This window comes from Rhopalosiphum padi, unplaced genomic scaffold, assembly GCF_020882245.1.
Source record: "Rhopalosiphum padi isolate XX-2018 unplaced genomic scaffold, ASM2088224v1 scaffold1, whole genome shotgun sequence".
Lineage (NCBI taxonomy): Eukaryota > Metazoa > Arthropoda > Insecta > Hemiptera > Aphididae > Rhopalosiphum > Rhopalosiphum padi.
The window spans coordinates 1235668-1243167 of NW_026869996.1; the positions used below are offsets into that span (position 1 = coordinate 1235668).

Consider the following 7500-nt stretch of genomic DNA (forward strand, 5'->3'; position numbering starts at 1 on the left):
GCGGGCGGGCGGACGGGGACGTGCCGTTTTACGGCGCGAGAACCCGTGACTGTTTGCCGTCACAACTTGGGCGGACGACCGGAGGCGGGCGCCGTCGCCGTCGCCGCGAGGCAGACGGCGGGGCGTCGTTCCCCGGTCGAACCGCCAATCTCGCGCAGCCGGAGCGGCCGACGGTCTCCCGTCGGACGCCTGCCGGCGGCGCATCGGTCTGGCCGAGTATCCGGTATACGACCCTCAGACAGGCGTGGCCCGGGACCCGCGGGTCACCGAGGCCGCAATGTGCGTTCGACTGGTCGATGTTCGTATAACCTGCGGATTACACGACGACGCGCAGATAGCTGCGGTCTTCATCGATCCACGAGCCAAGTGATCCGCCGTTCGGGGTCGGGTGTTTTTTTTTTTGTTTGTCGACGAAATTTCTGCGCCACGCGTGCGCGCGGCGCAAGGTCTTTCGACGGTAACCATCTTTCGGTCGACGCTTGGTCGGGGGTCGCGGCGCGCGGGCGGTCGGCGAGCTAGTCGCGAGCGCACGCGGCCACGGGGTCGGATTAGGCGCGCGCGAGACCGGCGTGGGACGCCGGTGCCGCGGGCCCGTCTCTAATGATCCTTCCGCAGGTTCACCTACGGAAACCTTGTTACGACTTTTACTTCCTCTAAACGGCCGAGTTCGGTCATCTTCCCGGTCGCGCGACGACCCAGCCCCCGAGGGGGCCGAATAACGCGCGTCCAGTCCGAAGACCTCACTGCGGTCGTTCAATCGGTAGTAGCGACGGGCGGTGTGTACAAAGGGCAGGGACGTAATCAACGCGAGCTGATGACTCGCGCTTACTGGGAATTCCTCGTTCACGTGGAAAAATTGCAAGCCACGATCCCTAAGCACGAAGGAGGTTCAGCGGGTTACCCGGAAGCCTGTCGGCCCAGGAATGTTAACACACGCTGATTCCTTCAGTGTAGCGCGCGTGCGGCCCAGAACATCTAAGGGCATCACAGACCTGTTATCGCTCAGTCTCGTGCGGCTATTTTCGTCCGCCGCCTGTCCCTCTAAGAAGAGTTTAAGCTCCTGGGAGCCGGCGGTAGCCCTAGTAACGTATCGTGATCCGCCGGCGACGGCCGCGAACACGGCGCGCTTCACCGCGGAGCGACTGACGCGCGCCGACCAGAGGTTGCCCCCCGGCCGACACACGCCCGCCGCACGCAGGGACGCGGATGGCGCGGGCCGCGCCCGACGACCGCCGTGGACGACGGGCGAACGCGTTCGGGGATACCGGGCCGAGCCGACGGAGACGCGAACACGGACGGCCGAAACCGCCCGCGCCGCGCCCACCGCCGACCCGGGTTTACCCGCCTAGTTAGCAGGACAGAGTCTCGTTCGTTATCGGAATTAACCAGACAGATCGCTCCACCAACTAAGAACGGCCATGCACCACCACCCACCGAATCAAGAAAGAGCTCTCAATCTGTCAATCTTTCCGGTGTCCGGGCCTGGTGAGGTTTCCCGTGTTGAGTCAAATTAAGCCGCAGGCTCCACTCCTGGTGGTGCCCTTCCGTCAATTCCTTTAAGTTTCAACTTTGCAATCATACTTCCCCCGGAACCGAAAAGCTTCGGTTTCCCGGAAGCTGCCCGCCGGGTCGTTAATGAAACGCCGGCGGATCGCTAGCTGGCATCGTTTACAGTTAGAACTAGGGCGGTATCTGATCGCCTTCGAACCTCTAACTTTCGTTCTTGATCATACGAGAACGTACTTGGCAAATGCTTTCGCGTCAGTTCGTCTCGAGACGATCCAAGAATTTCACCTCTAACGTCTCGGTACGAATGCCCCCGCCCGTCTCTGTTGATCATTACCTCCGGTCCCCGAAAACCGGCCCGGCGGGACGCGCGGGCGACTGGCGCCCGCGGCCCGGCGGCCCGCGCACGGAAACGCCCCGGAGGGCGATTTCGCGCGCCCGCGAAGGGCGGAGATGCGCGGGACCGAGGTCTTGTTCCATTATTCCATGCGACCAGTATTCAGGGCCTTTTGACGAGACGGCCGTGAAGCCGCCCCGCCAGATTTGAGCCTGCTTTGAGCACTCTAATTTGTTCAAAGTAAACGTGTCGGCCCGCCGACGGCACTCGGTGAAGAGCACCGCGCAGCAAGATTGGAGTAGGCGGCCGCCGTCGTCGAACCCCGACGGCCAAGCGACGCGTGGCCGCGTGGCGCGCCGGAAGCACGAGACACGTGTCCGCCTGCCGACAATACGTCCGGCCGACGTGCCGGTAACTAACACCCCGAGACGGCTGACGAGCGCGACGACGGCCGCGCCGACGGGACACGTGGTCCCGCGACACGACCGGCCGCGACACGCCGGACCGCCAGGGTGGTCCGGCACCGCCCAGACACAGATCCGACTACGAGCTTTTTAACCGCAACAACTTTAATATACGCTATTGGAGCTGGAATTACCGCGGCTGCTGGCACCAGACTTGCCCTCCAATTGATCCTCGTTTAAAGGTTTTAAAGTGTTCTCATTCCGATTACGGGGCCTCGGATGAGTCCCGTATCGTTATTTTTCGTCACTACCCTCCCCGTTCCGGGAGTGGGTAATTTGCGCGCCTGCTGCCTTCCTTGGATGTGGTAGCCGTTTCTCAGGCTCCCTCTCCGGAATCGAACCCTGATTCCCCGTTACCCGTTACCACCACGGTAGGCATGGAACCTACCGTCGACAGTTGATAAGGCAGACATTTGAAAGATGCGTCGCCGGTACGGAGACCGTGCGATCAGCTCGAAGTTATTCAGAGTCACCAGGTCTTTGCGCGGGCCGCGATCGGGACGCGCACGAAGCGCGCCGCGACGGGCCGGTTTTGATCTAATAAAAGCGTTCCTCCCGCACGCGACACCCGAGGGCGCCGCGACGGTCGGAACTCTGTCGGCATGTATTAGCTCTAGAATTACCACAGTTATCCAAGTAACTTGGGTACGATCTAAGGAACCACAACTGATTTAATGAGCCTTTCGCGGTTTCACCTTAATGCGGCTTGCACTGAGACATGCATGGCTTAATCTTTGAGACAAGCATATGACTACTGGCAGGATCAACCAGGGATCTCGGTTTTACAACAACTGCGCCCCGTGTGACGCGCGCGCTGACGCACGACGCGACACCCGGGACGCGTGCTTCCGAGCGCCGGTCCGCCCGGGGGCGGGCCGACGCCGAGGGCGGTCGCACGACAGCGAGACCGCTGGGGTCCCGGCGTGCGACCGACCGCGGTTCGTGTGAGAATACGAGGGCCCGACGGGAGCGCTGTGGACACGCGCGGGCACCCGACCCGACCGCAATCGCCCGCGGCCGTGATGGCGTTGGCTAGAGCGGCCGACTTGTGGCGGGCGCCACACGCGATACGCACCCGTCCGCAACGTAACTCGCGTTGACGAGAGTTGAGGGAGACCGGCGGACCGCCGTCCTGTGCGGACGGCACCCGCCGGAATCGCCTCTCTCGCCCGTTTTGTAAAGGTCCCCAGCCGAGATCGTGGGGGAAGCCGGGGAGCGCGACGCGAAGTCCGTCGTCCCGGGGCTTCGCCCCGGCGACCGCCGGGCACGGCGACGATGGCCGGCCGCGGCGGGAATGTTCTGGCGTCGAGAGTTCGTATCTTGCGAAACGGTAACGGGAGTCGTCATCGGTTGAGCGATGTGTGTCGCGCTGCCGACCCACCGGTAGGAGGGCCCGCAGCGCCAGTCGAGGTTTGCCACTCGGCGTGCGAGATGGGTCGGTCGCCGAAACGTGGACGGATACCAACCTCGGCGCCGATGCCGGGCACGCCCTCGCCAAGAACTGGCGGGGGCGAGAACGGCACGGCTGAGTTGGACGCGTCGGCTTCGGCGTCGCCCGTGGCTTTGCTGTCGTGTACCGTGATCGGTGATCCGACGGCCGGCTGATCGCCGACCGACCGACCGGCCGCTCACAAATATACAAAAACTCGGGTCCAACCGTCCGCCATGCAAAACCGCACGTGCGTAGCGGTCATCGCGCCGACACGCGGTCCACGCGTCCATGACGGTGCGTAGCGGTGTTCCGGGTACTCGTGTCGACGCGCGTAGCGGCGTGCCGAGGTCGGACCGTAAACTGAAAAAATGTCGAAAACCCTACGACCGATATCACTTTCGGATAGGTTTAGACGATTCCGACGAGAATACCTCTGAGGTTCGTCGACGTAAAAACAACCGGTAACGAGTTATTCCGCTGGCAACGAAAAGAAGTTAAAAATTCGATTTCGACGTCGGCCGAACTCGAAACGCCCGGGATGCCGGTACGTGACCTACCCCGACACCGCGGACTAACGCGTTACTCGATCCTAGAAAATTTTTTTTTTCCAAATCTAAACCCGTCGCGACGGCCGTACCCGCCGCGGCACCGGTACGGACGACGACCGCCGTGCCCGGACCGCGGAGGTCGGACTCGGGGAAAAAAAAAAATTTTCAATCTCGACGCGACCGCCGTGACCGACGCGTACGACGCGTACCCGGACCGTAGGTCAGCGTCCGGAGAGCCGCGGGAAAAAAAAAATTTCGACACGGCAGAGGTGCCGCGCTCCGCCGGCGACGCGATACGGGCACAGGGCAAGCGCCACGGTCGGTCCGCGGTCTCCGGGTGACTTACGGGGAAAATGAAATTTCACCGCCTACGCCCCCGTGCGCCGAGGGTTACCGGGGACCGGACGACCGCTCCGCCGGGGCCGCGGTCGGGGTCCCGGGGAAAAAAAAAAATAATTTTTTAAACTCGACGCGACCGCCGCGACCGACGCGTACGACGCGTGCCTACACCGACCGTGGGCGCCCGGATCGCCGGAGGAGGAAAAAAATTTTCGACCCGGCCGAGGGGCAGCGCTCCGCGGGCGACCGCCGGGGTTACCGGGCGAGCCCGCGGAGAAAATCAGATTTCGCCGTCAGCGTGCCGTGCCCGACGGGGAACCGGCGAACCGACGACCGCACCGCCGGGTCGGAGAAAAAAAAAAAAAATTATTTTTCATCCCGAGTCCGCGCGGGTCGACCGACGCGAACGACGCGTGCCGCGACCCACGGCGGGGCGTCCGGAGCGCAGGTGGAGAAAAAAAATTTTTCGGCCCGTCCGGGCGACGACGGCACGGCGCTCGCCGGTCGCGGTTCCCGCGGGAAACTTCGCCGGGGACGACGTCTCACGGTCCCCGCGGCTGACCCGGCGCCGGCGAACCCAACACCCGGCGGACCTTAGCGGTCCTAAGAGCGCGCCCCCGTAGACGTGGTGCGTAGCGGTACGCACCAAATACTCACGCCGTGCGTAGTGGTGCCTGCAACTCCCTCACTGTCCTTATCCTTTTCCCGGGCACGGGCGACCCCGAGTACCGGGACCCCTCGGGAGCCGGCCGACGCGTACGGTCCGCGGTCCCCGGGCCCGCTACCCGGCGGGATCCGATTCCGCCGCCTACGCCCCCGTGCGCCGAGTGTTACCGGGGACCGGACGACCGCTCCGCCGGGGCCGCGGTCGGGGTCCCGGGGAAAAAAAAAATAATTTTTAAACTCGACGCGACCGCCGCGACCGACGCGTACGACGCGTGCCTACACCGACCGTGGGCGCCCGGATCGCCGGAGGAGGAAAAAAATTTTCGACCCGGCCGAGGGGCAGCGCTCCGCGGGCGACCGCCGGGGTACCGGGCGACCCGCGGAGAAAATCAGATTTCGCCGTCAGCGTGCCGTGCCCGACGGGGAACCGGCGAACCGACGACCGCACCGCCGGGTCGGAGAAAAAAAAAAAAAAATTATTTTTCATCCCGAGTCCGCGCGGTCGACCGACGCGAACGACGCGTGCCGCGACCCACGGCGGGCGTCCGGAGCGCAGGTGGAGAAAAAAAATTTTTCGGCCCGTCCGGGCGACGACGGCACGGCGCTCGCCGGTCGCGGTTCCCGCGGGAAACTTCGCCGGGGACGACGTCTCACGGTCCCCGCGGCTGACCCGGCGCCGGCGAACCCAACACCCGGCGGACCTTAGCGGTCCTAAGAGCGCGCCCCGTAGACGTGGTGCGTAGCGGTACGCACCAAATACTCACGCCGTGCGTAGTGGTGCCGCAACTCCCTCACTGTCCTTATCCTTTTCCCGGGCACGGGCGACCCCGAGTACCGGGACCCCTCGGGAGCCGGCCGACGCGTACGGTCCGCGGTCCCCGGGCCCGCTACCCGGCGGGATCCGATTCCGCCGCCTACGCCCCCGTGCGCCGAGTGTTACCGGGGACCGGACGACCGCTCCGCCGGGGCCGCGGTCGGGGTCCCGGGGAAAAAAAAATAATAATTTTTAAACTCGACGCGACCGCCGCGACCGACGCGTACGACGCGTGCCTACACCGACCGTGGGCGCCCGGATCGCCGGAGGAGGAAAAAAATTTTCGACCCGGCCGAGGGGCAGCGCTCCGCGGGCGACCGCCGGGGTACCGGGCGACCCGCGGAGAAAATCAGATTTCGCCGTCAGCGTGCCGTGCCCGACGGGGAACCGGCGAACCGACGACCGCACCGCCGGGTCGGAGAAAAAAAAAAAAAAATTATTTTTCATCCCGAGTCCGCGCGGTCGACCGACGCGTACGACGTCTTCTGCGACTGACTGTAGGTTTCCGGAGCGCAGGAGAAGAAAAAATATTTTTCGACCCGGCAGAGGGGCAGCGCTCCGCGGGCGACGCGATTCGGCCACCGGGGAAACGCGACGGTCGGTCCGCGGTCTCCGGGTGACTTACGGGTAAACTGAAATTTCGCCGCCTACGCCCGGTACGCCGAGCGATAACGGGGACGCGACGACCTCGCCGCCCGGTCCGCGGTCGGTGTCGGGGGAAAAAAAAAAAAAATTTTAAATCTCGACACAACCGCCTTGACAGACGCGTACGACTCGTACCCGGACCGAAGGTGAGCGTCCGGGGCGCCGGAGGAGAAATAAAATTTTCGACCCACCCGGCCGAGGGCCCGCTTATCAGCGGGCGACGCCGGACGACCGCCGGGGTACCGGGCGACCCGCAGGAAAATTAGATTTCGCTGACCCGGTACCGTACCCGACTGGGAACCGACGACCGCTGCGCACGGGGCCGCAGTCGGACTCGGAGAAAAAAAAAAAATTATTTTTCATCCCGAGTCCGCCGGGCGATAGATGCGTACGTCGTGTGCTGCGACTGAGTGTAGGCTTCCGGAGCGCAGGAGAAGAAAAAATATTTTTCGACCTGTCCGGTTGCCGACGGGACTGTGCTCGCCGGTCGACGGTCCCCGGTGAAATCACGCGGCGGGAAAATTTTTCACTGTCCTTATCTCGAACCGCGGTCCGGTCGCCGGGGACCAACGGGCGACCTCACCGTGTGGTACGACGCCCGTGCTTCTCGGTCCACGGTCCCCGAGGAAATCAAACGGCGGGAGAATTTTCACTGTCCTTATCTCGAACCGCCGTCCGGTCGCCGGGGACCAACGGGCGACCTCACCGTGTAGTACGACGCCCGTGCTTCTCGGTCCACGGTCCCCGGG

At 63.8% G+C, this 7500-nt stretch overlaps 1 non-coding gene across 1 annotated transcript; it reads right to left on the minus strand.

The window, feature by feature from the left end:
- Nucleotides 1-228: 228 nt before the first annotated feature.
- Nucleotides 229-386, minus strand: LOC132931480 (5.8S ribosomal RNA). Its single transcript, XR_009662656.1, has one exon. It is a non-coding gene; the product is annotated as a 5.8S ribosomal RNA (ribosomal RNA).
- Between the last annotated feature and the right edge of the window lie 7114 nt (nt 387-7500).